Source organism: Staurois parvus, unplaced genomic scaffold (genome assembly GCF_062004578.1).
Source record: "Staurois parvus isolate SC_StPar_1 unplaced genomic scaffold, SC_StPar_1.0 ptg001743l, whole genome shotgun sequence".
Taxonomy (NCBI): domain Eukaryota; kingdom Metazoa; phylum Chordata; class Amphibia; order Anura; family Ranidae; genus Staurois; species Staurois parvus.
The window spans coordinates 72,606-86,944 of record NW_028319539.1 but is presented as its reverse complement, the minus strand read 5'-3'; the positions used below and the strand labels follow the sequence as shown (position 1 = coordinate 86,944).

At 47.7% G+C, this 14,339-nt stretch overlaps 1 long non-coding RNA gene across 1 annotated transcript; it reads right to left on the bottom strand.

Annotated features, from left to right (window-relative positions):
• Positions 1-3,106: 3,106 nt before the first annotated feature.
• On the bottom strand, positions 3,107-13,907 carry LOC149434533 (uncharacterized). The gene is made up of 3 exons (XR_016308658.1): positions 13,797-13,907; positions 7,866-7,928; positions 3,107-3,526 (listed from the first exon to the last, which is right to left on the bottom strand). It is a non-coding gene; the product is annotated as an uncharacterized LOC149434533 (long non-coding RNA).
• Between the last annotated feature and the right edge of the window lie 432 nt (positions 13,908-14,339).

Sequence of the window (14,339 nt, the reverse complement as noted above, 5' to 3'; positions counted from 1 at the left end):
TGGCAGGGCACAAAAAATGAGGCTCAAGCATGCATACTTGTCAACCCCCAACCACACGTCTAAATGAACAGTGAATTGGACAAAGGTAGCCTGCTAGGCAACCTTTAGGTGTTCTCTTCTGAACAAATGGTCACATCTATTTGTTAATTCCCTCTAGTGTTCTCTAGAATTGTTACATTGTATCTATTGTTACAAGAACATATATATTTCCTCTGCTCCTCAGCTCTATGGCTAATGTTGTCTATCACCACTGCCCATGATAAAAGAATAAGTGTAATAACATCTGTGTATTTTATATTCCATAGTCTCTATCATTTCCAGGTATTTCTTTCTGGTTGATCCTGCCAGTCACCTTTCTTCCTTGTTCTAAACTGACCACACAAAGTACAGAAGCTGATCTGTGTTGGCTGTGGTCAGTTTTCATCCTTTGTCTGCCCATTCAGAGGTACAGGACACCGTGAAGATACACAGCATGCCCACATTAGGGTAGCTTGTGCAGCTACGACACCTCTGACCAATCACAGCTTGCCTCTTGCACACATCCCCTCCCAATCACAGCCCACCTCTGGCACACACCCCCTCCCAAACACAGCCCGCCTCTGGCACACCCCCCCTCCCAATCACAGCCCACTTCTGGCACACACACCCTCATAATCACAGCCCGCCTCTGGCACATACCCCCTCCCAATCACAGCCCGCCTCTGGCACACACCCCCTCCCAATTACAGCCCACCTCTGGCATACACCCCCTTCCAACCACAGCCTGCCTCTGGCACACACCCCCTCCCAATCACTGCCCGCCTCTAGCACACACCGCCTCCCAATCACAGCCCGCCTCTGGCACACACCCCCTCCTAATCACAGCTCACCTCTGGCACACACCCCCTCCCAATCACAGCCCACCTTTGGCCCACACCCCCTCCCAATCACAGCCCGCCTTTGGCACACACCCCCTCCCAATCACAGCCCGCCTCTAGCACACACCGCCTCCCAATTACAGCCCGCCTCTGGCACACACCCCCTCCCAATCACAGCCCACCTCTGGCACACACCCCCTCCCAATCACAGCCCGCCTCTGGTACACACCTCCTCCAAATCACAGCCCGCCTCTGGCACACACCCCCTCCAAATCACAGTCCACCTTTGGCACACATCCCCTCCCAATCACAGCCCGCCTCTGGTACACACTGCCTCCCAATTACAGCCCGCCTCTGGCACACACCCCCTCCCAATCACAGCCCGCCTCTGGCACACACCACCTCCAAATCACAGCCCACCTCTGGCACACACACCCTCCCAATTACAGCCCGCCTCTGGCACACACCCCCTATAGCACGCTCCCTACCCATGCCACTATTGGCTCCTCAGCATGTCAATCACCGGGTTCCAGCCACTGATTCTTGGCCGGAACTCGGTGATCGTCAGGGGAGAGGTTTGTATGTAAACGACACAGATCTCTCCCCTGTCAGCACCAGCATGCTGCTTTGTATTACTCTGCATAGCACAGCAATACCAAGCAGCATGTCTACATAGTAAAACACACACAGCACACAGTTAACACTTTGATCTCCCCAGATGTTAACCCCTTCCTGCCCAGTGCCAGTAGTACAGTGTCAGTGCTTTCTATTAGTACTGATCACTGTATTGGTGTCACTGGGGATGTCAACCGCCATTACTAGTAAAAAAAAAAAAAAATTCCAGTAAATACACCACCATTTGTAAACGCTATAACTTTCACATAAACCAATTAATTTACACGTATTGGGATTTTGTTTTAGCAAAGACACAGAGCAGAATACATTTTGGCCAAAATATATGAAGAAATTCGATTATTTCAAAAAAAATTTACTGGACATGCTTTATAGCAAAAAGTCAAAAATATTGGTTTTTTTTGTTTGTTTTTTTCAAAATTCTTGTTTTTTTTTGTTTATAGTGCAAAAAATAAAAAGCGCAGAGGTGATAATATACCACCTCCATTTGTGGAAATAAAGGACATAAATTTCATTTGGGTGCAGCGTTGTACGACCGCGCAATTGTCAGTTGAAGTAAAGCAGCGCTGCATTGCAAAAAATGGCATTGCATTTTTTTTGAGGGCGAGGGGGAAATTGTGAAATAACAGTTCACAATACACTCCTCCTGGAAACACTGGACACTGTCCTTCCAGGCACTGAATTTCTGCATAGACAAATGCCATTCTATGGGGACAGACAATGGATACAATGGATACAATGGATGTTTCTTTAGTACATCTTCCTTATTGCACTGTATATGTTGCAATCCTTATGTCGGCCATAGACGGGTTGAAAATCGGCCGAAAGAAAAATCGGCCGATTTTCGCACTGTTAGTGGGTTAATTGGTCGGCCGTTTTTCAGGGTTTTTGCACATTTTTGTATCGGTCATGTTGGAAAATTTGCAGATTGGCCGATTTTCCCGGCAATGCTGGGCAAATCGGCTGATCGTTTTACCGATAGAAAATCTGCGCATGAGCCATGACCTGGAAGAAGAAAAGAAGGAAGAAGAAGAAGAGGGGAAAAAAAAGAAAAAGAAGAAAAGAAGAAGAAAAAGAAGGAGGAGGAGGAGAAGAAGGAGAAGAAGAAGTAGAAGAAGAAGAAAAGAAAAAGAAGAAACAGAAGGAGGAGGAGAAGGAGACGAAGAAGAAAAGAAAAAGAAGAAACAGAAGGAGGAGAAGGAGAAGGAGAAGGAGAAGAAGAAGAAGAAGAAGAAGAATGAGAAGGAGTAGAAGAAGAGGAAGAAGAAGAAAAAGAAGAAACAGAAGAAGGAGGAGGAGAAGGAGGAGGAGGAGAAGGAGGAGAAGAAGAGGAAGAAGAAGTAAAAGAAAAAGAAGAAACAGAAGAAGGAGGAGGAGGAGGAGAAGGAGGAGAAGGAGGAGAAGAAGAAGGAGGAGGAGGAGGAGAAGAAGGAGAAGGATAAGAAGAAGAAAAAGAAAAAGAAGAAGAAGAGAAGAAGAAGGAGGAGGAGGAGGAGAAGGAGTAGGAGAAGAAGAAGAAGAAAAAGAAGAAGAAGAAGAAGAAGAAAGAGAAGAAATTTTATTCTGCTAAAGTGAATCGATCATAGGAATGGGAGACACCTGAATCCTTCCTATGAACTGGAAGTCCAGTCCGCTATTATATTTTATATGAAAAGGTCTTGCGGTTGCAACAAATGTATCCAAATAAAAACATTGTAATCCAAATAATAAATTTGTATTGCTGTCACATTGTATGGTGCGCTCCCCTGTCTGCAAGGGACAGAAGTTATGGGGTTAATGCCGGCCATAGACGGGTCGAAAATGTTGGTGGTAACGTCGGCTGATCGAATGACCGATTTTTCTTTTTTTTTTTTTTTTTTAAATGGCTGATGTTCGACCCGTCTAAGGCCTGCTTTACATGCAGCCCCATCCTTGCGATCGTTATACTGTACCTATATATCTGTAGGCAGTTGAATCACACTGGCAGGCAGAAAGGCTGCTATTGCAGAACTCATCACCAGCGCAGGCATCAATTCCACAGCTCGCAGCCGCAGACACTAGAAAGACAAAAAATTAAAGTATAATGGTAAAAAAAAGTGTCCGTCTGGGATGTACACCAAAATCTTTGATATTTTCCAGTATTGAATCAATACAGCCATTGTTAGAGAGTAAGGCTGGCCATACACTATACAATTTTCTTACAATTTTCTGCCCAATTTCCTTTAGATTTACCTTCTACTGTGTAGTGCAAGGACCTGTCTAATTGGATACAATAGGAAGTGTTGTTTAGGTTTGACCTATTATATGGTTTTTGGTAAATATAAAGCAAAATTCTCAAGAAAATTGTATAATGTGTGGTCAGCCTAACTCCACTTTTGTTGAGAAAAAAAAAACAGGGGTGGACTGACCATTTGGAAACTCAGGCACTGCCCAAAGGCCCGGGGTCAGTAGGGGGCCCCATGAGATGCCCCTGGTACCTTTTTCATAGGCTTTTTTGAGTGGGGGCAAGGACACAGAGGCTCCATGATCCCCTATTGCCTGGGGGCCTCATGAGTTGTCAGTCCGCCCCTGCCTCCAGGTGATCTGTGCACATTGCTATGGGCAGTACAGTGGCTAAATGGTTAGCACCTCCACCTGGCAGTACTCGGGTCATTGGTTCGAATCCCAACCACGGCAGCACCTGCCTATAGTTTGCATGTTCTCCCTGTGCCTGCGTGGGTTTCCTCCGGGTACTCCGGTTTCCTCGCACACTCCATAGACATGCTGGTAGGCGAATTGGCTCTTGTCTAAATTGGCTCCTAGTATGTGTATGTATGAATGTGAGTTAGGGACCTTAGACCAGGGCTGCTGTTAGAAACCATGGGGCCATGTACAGCCAACCTGACATGGCCCCCCTAAAAAAAAAACTAAGCTTCAGTTATGAATGAACACAGTGAATGATTGATACCGATCAAGCATTGTGTTCATTCAGGAAAGGAAGGTAAATGTAACATATTTACTGGACCTTTCCCCCACTCTCCATCCTGAAGGATCCTATTGTGTGCTCGCAGCTGCCTGTGGAAAGGAGAGGAGGGAATTGTGGGTGCACACAGGGGCATGGTGCACAGGGAGGGTGATTGGTGCAGCAGGGGGCAATTACTGGAACCCGTCCCCTGTATGGCTCTCTCTGCAGCAGATGAAAGTGGGCAGGAGAGAGAGAAGAAGCCAGTTTCCATCTGCTGCAGAGGGGATCGGTTCCAGTAATTGCCTGCTCCGCCATGCCGATCACCTTCCTGCCCACATCCAGTTCCCCCAGCTGCCTGGACCCCCCTGCTGGCCTGGGCCCCGTACAGAAGAAGCCAGGGCCTGGGCAGCAGGAGAAAACATATGATGAGAGGAGAAGAAGTCAGCTTTCAGCTGCTGCAGAGAGAGCCATACAGGGGATCGGTTCCAGTAATTGTCCCCTGCCGTGCTGATCACCCTCCCTACCCAGATCTGATTCACCCAGCTGCCTGAGCCCCATACAGAAGAAGCCAGGGCCTGGGCAGAGGGGGAAACATATGGTGCACAGGGAGGGTAATGGGTGCAGCGGGGGACAGTAATGTGCCATATTTACTAGCCCCTTCTCTCACTTTCCACCCTGAAGGATCCTATTGTGACAGTGGGAAGGAGAGGAGGAAAGCCGTCAGCACTGCAGGGGTGGGGGTACCTAGGGGGGGAGTGAGCAGCAGGGAGAAGCGTATGGTGCATAGGGAGGGTGATGGGTGGGGGGGGTTAATTACAGGAACCGATCACCTGTATGGTTGTCTCTGTAGCAGCTGAAAGCCAGTTGGAGCAGAAGAAGTCAGCTTTCAGCTGTTGCAGAGAGAGCCATACAGGGGATCGGTTCCAGTAATTGCCCCCCCGCAGTGCCGATCGCCCTCCCTGCCCACATCCAATTCACCCAGCTGCCTGGGCCCCCCTGCTGTCATGGGCCCTGTACAAGAGGACTGGTGGTACCCCCTTGCCTTAGACTATACACCCCTTGAGGGTCAGGGATTGATGTGGATGTACAATATATATGTAAAGCTGCATAAATTGATGGCGCTATATACAGTGGGGCAAAAAAGTATTTAGTCCCCACCAATTGTGCAAGTTCTCCCACTTACAAAGATGAGAGGCCTGTAATTGGCACCATAGGGAGACCTCAACTATGAGAGACAAAATGAGAAAACAAATCCAGACAATCACATTGGCTGATCTGGAAAGAATTTATTTGCAAATTATGGTGGAAAATAAGTATTTGGTCACCTACAAACAAGCAAGATTTCTGGCTCTCACAGACCTGGACCTTCTTCTTTAAGAGGCTCCTCTGTCCTGCACTCATTACCTGTATCAATGGCACCTGTTTGAACTTGTTATCAGTATAAAAGACACCTGTCCACAACCTCAAACAGTCACACTCCAAACTCCACTATGGTGAAGACCAAAGAGCTGTCGAAGGACACCAGAAACAAAATTGTAGACCTGCACCAGGCTGGGAAGACTGAATCTGCAATAGGCAAGCAGCTTGGTGTGAACAAATCAACTGTGGGAGCAATAATTAGAAAATGGAAGACATACAAGACCACTGATAATCTCCCTCCATCTGGGGCTCCACGCAAGATCTCACCCTGTGGGGTCAAAATGATCACAAGAACGGTGAGCAAAAATCCCAGGACCACACGGGGGGACCTAGTGAATGACCTGCAGAGAGCTGGGACCAACGTAACAAAGGCTACCATCAGTAACACACTACGCCGCCAGGGACTCAGATCCTGCAGTGCCAGACGTGTCCCCCTGCTTAAGCCAGTACATGTCCGGGCCCATCTGAAGTTTGCTAGAGAGCATTTGGATGATCCGGAAGAGGATTGGGAGAATGTCATATGGTCAGATGAAACCAAAATAGAACTGCTTGGTAGAAGCACAACTCGTCGTGTTTGGAGGAGAGAGAATGCTGAGTTGCATCCGAAGAACACCATACCTACTGTGAAGCATGGGGGTGGCAACATCATGCTTTGGGGCTGTTTCTCCGCAAAGGGACCAGGACGACTGATCCATGTACAGGACAGAATGAATGGGACCATGTATCGTGAGATTTTGAGTGCAAACCTCCTTCCATCAGCAAGGGCATTGAAGATGAAACGTGGCTGGGTCTTCCAACATGACAATGATCCCAAACATACCGCCCGGGCAATGAAGGAGTGGCTTCGTAAGAAGCATTTCAAGGTCCTGGAGTGGCCTAGCCAGTCTCCAGATCTCAACCCCATAGAAAACCTTTGGAGGGAGTTGAAAGTCCGTGTTGCCCAGCGACAGCCCCAAAACATCACTGCTCTAGAGGAGATCTGCATGGAGGATGGGCCAACATACCAGCAACAGTGTGCGCCAACCTTGTGAAGACTTACAGGAAACAATTGGTGGCTGACTAAATACTTTTTTGCCCCACTGTAAGTACCTGAAATAAATAAAAATAATAAATTGCTTAAAGAGTAACTCCACTCCCCCCCCCCTTTCCCTGTGTGATCACATTGCAGGGATTTTCACAAACTTTGTTGCAGATTCTGACCTTTTGTTATTCTAAAGAAATATCTGTTTGTTTCTCTGTTTCCATGTGCCCCTCCCTCATGAACTATACCAGGCCACAGGCCACATGCTCTCAACCTGTGGGGGGGGGGGGGGGGCGATGGGACGACAACACAGGCCTCTTGCCCACAACCCTTGCCCGATGATTATGGGGGCCTGTGGGTAAGTGGGTTATTGGAATCTGGAAGCCCCCCAAACAATAAGGGGCCCCCAGATAATGGCCCCACTTATATCAATGAGTGGAGTACAAAGTAACCCTTCTCATTCACAAAAAAATAGTAAAAAAAAACCCAGTTTTTGACAAGTCCTTTAACAGAACCCCCCCCAAAAAAAATGTCCCAGAATGTACATCCACCATCAATCCCACCAACCAGTGATGCAGATCCACGTCTGAAAGAAAAAAAACGCCACCCGCCAACACACGTCCCTTTACTTCCTGTCCCACAGCCAAAAAAGTGAGAGAATATCCCTCCAAAGTGAGGGAATCCCTGGTGGTCACCAGAACTAGTGCCCCCAGTGGAAGATTTGTGGTGACAACCCCAAATGTGTTTTTTTCTTTCACTTTCACTCTCGGTGATAATCACAAATGGGGTGAACAGGGGCACAGACATCAATAAATACCTGACAGGGCTTCTAGTCCCTCTACACTCTATACAAAACAAACAAAAGTTTTGCCTTTAGTTGTACTTTAATTTCCATAAACGTTGTTCTGCTTTACATCCTTATGTTGGCAACATTTGTTACTTTGTTGAACGTTCCCCCTGACATTCCTAGAGAGTCTATTGTGTTCTATGAAGACGGGGGAACATCACCTACCTGACACGAGAGCACCGAGCACAATGGTCAGCACAAGGAAGGTCTTCATATCCGCGAGGAAACCTAGTGGAGGAAAATATATAGCAGTATAAGGGGTGAGTAAGCTGACAGCTCTGGTCTCAGATACATCCATATCTTCAATATGTTATCAGTGATCTGTCTGCTCAAATGTAACTGACATAAAGGCCTCTTACACACAGTGCGTTTGCCCAGCTCTCCTAAACGCCTGGTAAAAGGGGAAACTCTGCAGTTCAGATGTACAGGGGGAACTCTGCAGACTCAAATGTAAAGGGGAAACTCTGCAAGCTCAGATGTACAGGGGAACTCTGCAAAGTCAGATGTAAAGTTGAAACTATACGAGCTCAGGTGTAAAGGGGAAACTCTGCAGTTCAGATGTACAGGGGGAACTCTGCAGACTCAGCTGTAAAGGGGAAACTCTGCAAGCTCAGATGTACAGGGGAACTCTGCAAAGTCAGATGTAAAGTTGAAACTCTACGAGCTCAGATGTAAAGGGGAAACTCTGCAGGTTCAGATGTACAGGGGGAACTCTGCAGAGTCAGATGTAAAGTTGAAACTCTACGAGCTCAGATGTACAGGGGGAACTCTGCGAGCTCAGATGTACAGGGGGATCTCTGCGAGCTCAGATGTACAGGGGGATCTCTGCGAGCTCAGATGTACAGGGGATCTCTGCAAGCTCTGATATACAGGGGAACTCTGCGAGCTCAGAAGTACAAGGGGAACTCTGCAAGCTCAGATGTACAGGGGGATCTCTGCAAGCTCAGATGTACAGGGGGATCTCTGCGAGCTCAGAAGTACAAGGGAACTCTGCGAGCTCAGATGTACAGGGGAACTCTGTTAGCTCAGATGTACAGGGGGATCTCTGCAAGCTCAGATGTACAGGGGAACTCTGCGAGCTCAGATGTAAAGGGGAACTCTGCTAGCTCAGATGTACAGGGGGAACTCTGTGAGCTCAGATGTACAGGGGAACTCTGCAAGTTTAGATGTAAAGGGGAACTCTGCAAGTTTAGATGTACAGGGGAACTCTGCGAGTTTAGATGTACAGGGGAACTCTGCAAGTTTAGATGTAAAGGGGAACTCTGCGAGTTTAGATGTACAGGGAGGGGAACTCTGCGAGCTTAGATGTACTGGGGAACTCTGCAAGATTAGATGTACAGGGGAACTCTGCGAGTTTAGATGTAAAGGGGAACTCTGCAATTTTAGATGTACAGGGGAACTCTGCAAGATTAGATGTACAGGGGAACTCTGCGAGTTTAGATGTAAAGGGGAACTTTGCAAGTTTAGATGTACTGGGGAACTCTGCAAGATTAGATGTACAGGGGAACTCTGCGAGTTTAGATGTACTGGGGAACTCTGCGAGTTTAGATGTACTGGGGAACTCTGCAAGATTAGATGTACAGGGGAACTCTGCATGTTTAGATGTAAAGGGGAACTCTGCAAGTTTAGATGTACAGGGGAACTCTGCAAGTTTAGATGTAAAGGGGAACTCTGCAAGTTTAGATGTACTGGGGAACTCTGCAAGATTAGATGTACAGGGGAACTCTGCAAGTTTAGATGTACAGGGGAACTCTGCGAGTTTAGATGTACAGGGGAACTCTGCGAGTTTAGATGTACAGGGGAACTCTGCGAGTTTAGATGTACTGGGGAACTCTGCAAGATTAGATGTACAGGGGAACTCTGCATGTTTAGATGTAAAGGGGAACTCTGCAAGTTTAGATGTACAGGGGAACTCTGCAAGTTTAGATGTAAAGGGGAACTCTGCAAGTTTAGATGTAAAGGGGAACTCTGCAAGTTTAGATGTACTGGGGAACTCTGCAAGATTAGATGTACAGGGGAACTCTGCGAGTTTAGATGTAAAGGGGAACTCTGCAAGATTAGATGTACAGGGGAACTCTGTGAGTTTAGATGTACAGGCGAACTCTGCGAGTTTAGATGTACAGGGGAACTCTGCGAGTTTAGATGTACTGGGGAACTGCAAGATTAGATGTACAGGGGAACTCTGCATGTTTAGATGTAAAGGGGAACTCTGCAAGTTTAGATGTACAGGGGAACTCTGCGAGTTTAGATGTACTGGGGAACTCTGCAAGTTTAGATGTACAGGGGAACTCTGCATGTTTAGATGTAAAGGGGAACTCTGCAAGTTTAGATGTAAAGGGGAACTCTGCAAGTTTAGATGTAAAGGGGAACTCTGCAAGTTTAGATGTACTGGGGAACTCTGCAAGATTAGATGTACAGGGGAACTCTGCAAGTTTAGATGTACAGGGGAACTCTGCATGTTTAGATGTAAAGGGGAACTCTGCGAGTTTAGATGTACAGGGGAACTCTGCAAGTTTAGATGTAAAGGGGAACTCTGCAAGTTTAGATGTAAAGGGGAACTCTGCAAGTTTAGATGTACTGGGGAACTCTGCAAGATTAGATGTACAGGGGAACTCTGCGAGTTTAGATGTAAAGGGGAACTCTGCAAGATTAGATGTACAGGGGAACTCTGTGAGTTTAGATGTACAGGCGAACTCTGCGAGTTTAGATGTACAGGGGAACTCTGCATGTTTAGATGTAAAGGGGAACTCTGCATGTTTAGATGTACAGGGGAACTCTGCAAGGTTAGATGTACAGGGGAACTCTGCATGTTTAGATGTAAAGGGGAACTCTGTGAGTTTAGATGTACAGGCGAACTCTGCGAGTTTAGATGTACAGGGGAACTCTGCGAGTTTAGATGTACTGGGGAACTGCAAGATTAGATGTACAGGGGAACTCTGCATGTTTAGATGTAAAGGGGAACTCTGCAAGTTTAGATGTACAGGGGAACTCTGCGAGTTTAGATGTACTGGGGAACTCTGCAAGTTTAGATGTACAGGGGAACTCTGCATGTTTAGATGTAAAGGGGAACTCTGCAAGTTTAGATGTACAGGGGAACTCTGCAAGTTTAGATGTAAAGGGGAACTCTGCAAGTTTAGATGTACAGGGGAACTCTGCAAGTTTAAATGTAAAGGGGAACACTGCAAGTTTAGATGTACAGGGGAACTCTGCATGTTTAGATGTAAAGGGGAACTCTGCATGTTTAGATGTAAAGGAGAACGCTGCAAGTTTAGATGTACAGGGGAACTCTGCAAGTTTAAATGTAAAGGGGAACACTGCAAGTTTAGATGTAAAAGGGAACACTGCAAGTTTAGATGTAAAGGGGAACACTGCAAGTTTAGATGTAAAGGGGAACACTGCAAGTTTAGATGTAAAGGGGAACTCTGCAAGATTAGATGTAAAGGGGAACTCTGCATGTTTAGATGTAAAGGAGAACGCTGCAAGTTTAGATGTACAGGGGAACGCTGCAAGTTTAGATGTAAAGGGGAACTCTGCAAGTTTAGATGTACTGGGGAACTCTGCAAGTTTAGATGTAAAGGGGAACACTGCAAGTTTAGATGTAAAGGGGAACACTGCAAGTTTAGATGTAAAGGGGAACTCTGCAAGATTAGATGTACAGGGGAACTCTGCATGTTTAGATGTAAAGGGGAACTCTGCAAGATTAGATGTACAGGGGAACTCTGCATGTTTAGATGTAAAGGAGAACGCTGCAAGTTTAGATGTACAGGGGAACTCTGCAAGTTTAGATGTAAAGGGGAACTCTGCAAGTTTAGATGTAAAGGGGAACACTGCAAGTTTAGATGTAAAGGGGAACTCTGCAAGTTTAGATGTAAAGGGGAACTCTGCATGTTTAGATGTAAAGGAGAACGCTGCAAGTTTATATGTACAGGGGAACTCTGCAAATTTAGATGTACAGGGGAACTCTGCATGTTTAGATGTAAAGGAGAACGCTGCAAGTTTAGATGTACAGGGGAACTCTGCAAGTTTAGATGTAAAGGGGAACTCTGCATGTTTAGATGTAAAGGGGAACTCTGCAAGTTTAGATGTAAAGGGGAACGCTGCAAGTTTAGATGTACAGGGGAACTCTGCAAGTTTAGATGTACAGGGGAACTCTGCAAGTTTAGATGTACAGGGGAACTCTGCAAGATTAGATGTAAAGGGGAACTCTGCATGTTTAGATGTAAAGGGGAACTCTGCAAGTTTAGATGTAAAGGGGAACGCTGCAAGTTTAGATGTACAGGGGAACTCTGCGAGTTTAGATGTAGACTCTGGTGTAAAGGGGGACTCTTGTGATTAAATCCATATGATTAGAAATGTTATTTAATCACAAAATGTATGTATAGAGTATACTACAAAAGTAAATGTACGCCACTAAAGTGGTCAGTTTTGGCTTAAAGAAAAAGTGGCAACCCCACCCAAGATGGCAGGAAGACGGCCCACTGCAGAACATGAAAGGGTCCCGCTGTGAGATTGTACTAAAAGGCCCCAAGACAGGAGTAAAGGGACCCGGGATCAGTGAGAAGGGCCCTAGGCTTGGATAAAAAGGGCCCCAGAAGCAGAGGTCAGGGGGGCCCCTTGTGGTTGAAGGTTCTAGTTATGCCTCTTCCCTGAAGAGTTCAGTTATGACCAGAGAGTGTCCTCTGTTACACATTTGGAGAATTCCAAGCCTCACCTCACGCCCCAACCATTAAACCTTCAGAAGACACTCACTGCCTGGCCATTATGTTGTGAGACTGCGGAGCTACTGTGTGCCTGGCTGCCGTGCACCCGATAGGGCGGGGTGTCGGGCTCCATTTCATCGTGGGCCCCATCAGCATTATGGTTGCCCTCAAAGGGCCATTTGTATCTGTAAGACTAGATGTCCAGAGCACCCGACCCTCCATTACATCAGATGTCAAGAATCCCACACCCTTCCTAACATCCCCATGCACCCCCTTTGGGGGCAGAGCTGGAAAACAGAAAGTGTAGGGCAGGGGCATATTTACCACAAGGCATTTGCCTAGGGCAGCATTCTTTCAGGGGGGCAGCGCTGCCTGCCGAAAGAAGGTATGGAAGAAAGGACACACACAGCATGGGGACCAGGTGGGATCTGAGAGGGGCTGCTTGATGGTGTATACAGAGCCTGACTCTTGTTCCCGGGGATGTCCGGAGCTGTAAAGGTGAGTGCCTTCTCTCCCGCCGGGGTGGGATGGGGGGTTGCCAGCAGGGGCGGACTGAAAACTCATGGGGCCCCCGGGCAATAGGGGATCATGGGGCCCCTGTGTCCTTGCCCAAACTCAAAAAAGCCTATGAAAAAGGTACCAGGGGCATCTCATGGGGCCCCCTACTGACCCTGGGCCCTTGGGCAGTGCTGGAGTTTCCAAATGGTCAGTCCGCCCCTGGTTGCCAGTGTATGGGGGGCGGTGGTAGTGGAAGGCTCTTTCGGGTGGGGGTGTTGTTGGTCAATGTCAGGCTCTTTTCATGGGGGAGGGGGGTGTTTGTCAGTGTCAGGGCCTCTCCGTGGTGGGGCAGCCAATTTTTGTGTTGCCTAGGGCAGCACGAAACCTAAACACACCACTGGTGTCGGGTCTGGAGGAGGACCAGAGGAGGAGTGGAGGCAGTTACCAGAGTCTGCAGAATGCTGAGACCAGAGGAGGCAGAGATGAGGGGGTGCTGCAGCTGCACTGAGAGGTGCAGGATTTGGCAGAGGAGCTCCATTCTCCTCTCTGCTGCTGACTGCTGAGACAAGGTGGGGGCGGAGACAAGGGGATACCTGCAGGAGAGGTGCAAGGGTCACATGAAATGGCCCTCGGGCTGGATTCGGCCCTCGGGCCTTGTGTTTGACACCTGTGCAATAGGGGATAGACCGTGGGGCGGACCTGCGGGACCGGTCAGGGGTTCGTGCGACAAGTGTTCGGTATGACCCATTATTGTCACATACAAATGTAAGGAGATAATGAAGACGTCAAATATAACAATACGTCATTAGTATCCGGAGTGCCCTCCTTCCACGTCACCCCCTGCACTCCTGAAAACACAATACCGCCCCTCTAAAAAAAAGTCACGCTTTCTACTAACCAACAAACGCGTTGTCCGAATTCCCGCGGTCTGAGACCGGCTCTCCTGAACATGAAACGCTCGATGTCAGTTGTCGGTCAGGTTTTGTTGAAGAGTCGAGTATACGGCAACGATAGATCTGTGTCTGCCCATCAATCACATCTCTGAACTTATATACTGTCAGCAGAGGAGGAATGTACTCGGGGCGGGGAGTCAGGTCACAATTACGGGAACATCGCAGTGAAGATATGTGACCCTCCCACCACGGCATTTCAACATCGCTAACCAGCTTTTATCACTTTCTGTATGTTGTAGGAGTATCCATCATCTGTACATGAAGCTGCCTGACACCACACACCTATGGAATACATCTCTGCAGGGCCGTGGGGAAGGGGGTACCACCAGTCTTCCTGTACGGGGCTCAGGACAGCAGGGGGTTGGGCAGATTAAGGCAGGGATGGTGATCGGCACAACAGGGGAGCAATTACTGGAACCGATCCCCTGTATGGCTCGCTCTGCAGCAGCTGAAAGCCGGCTTCTTCTCTTTTCCCTTCCACCGGCTTT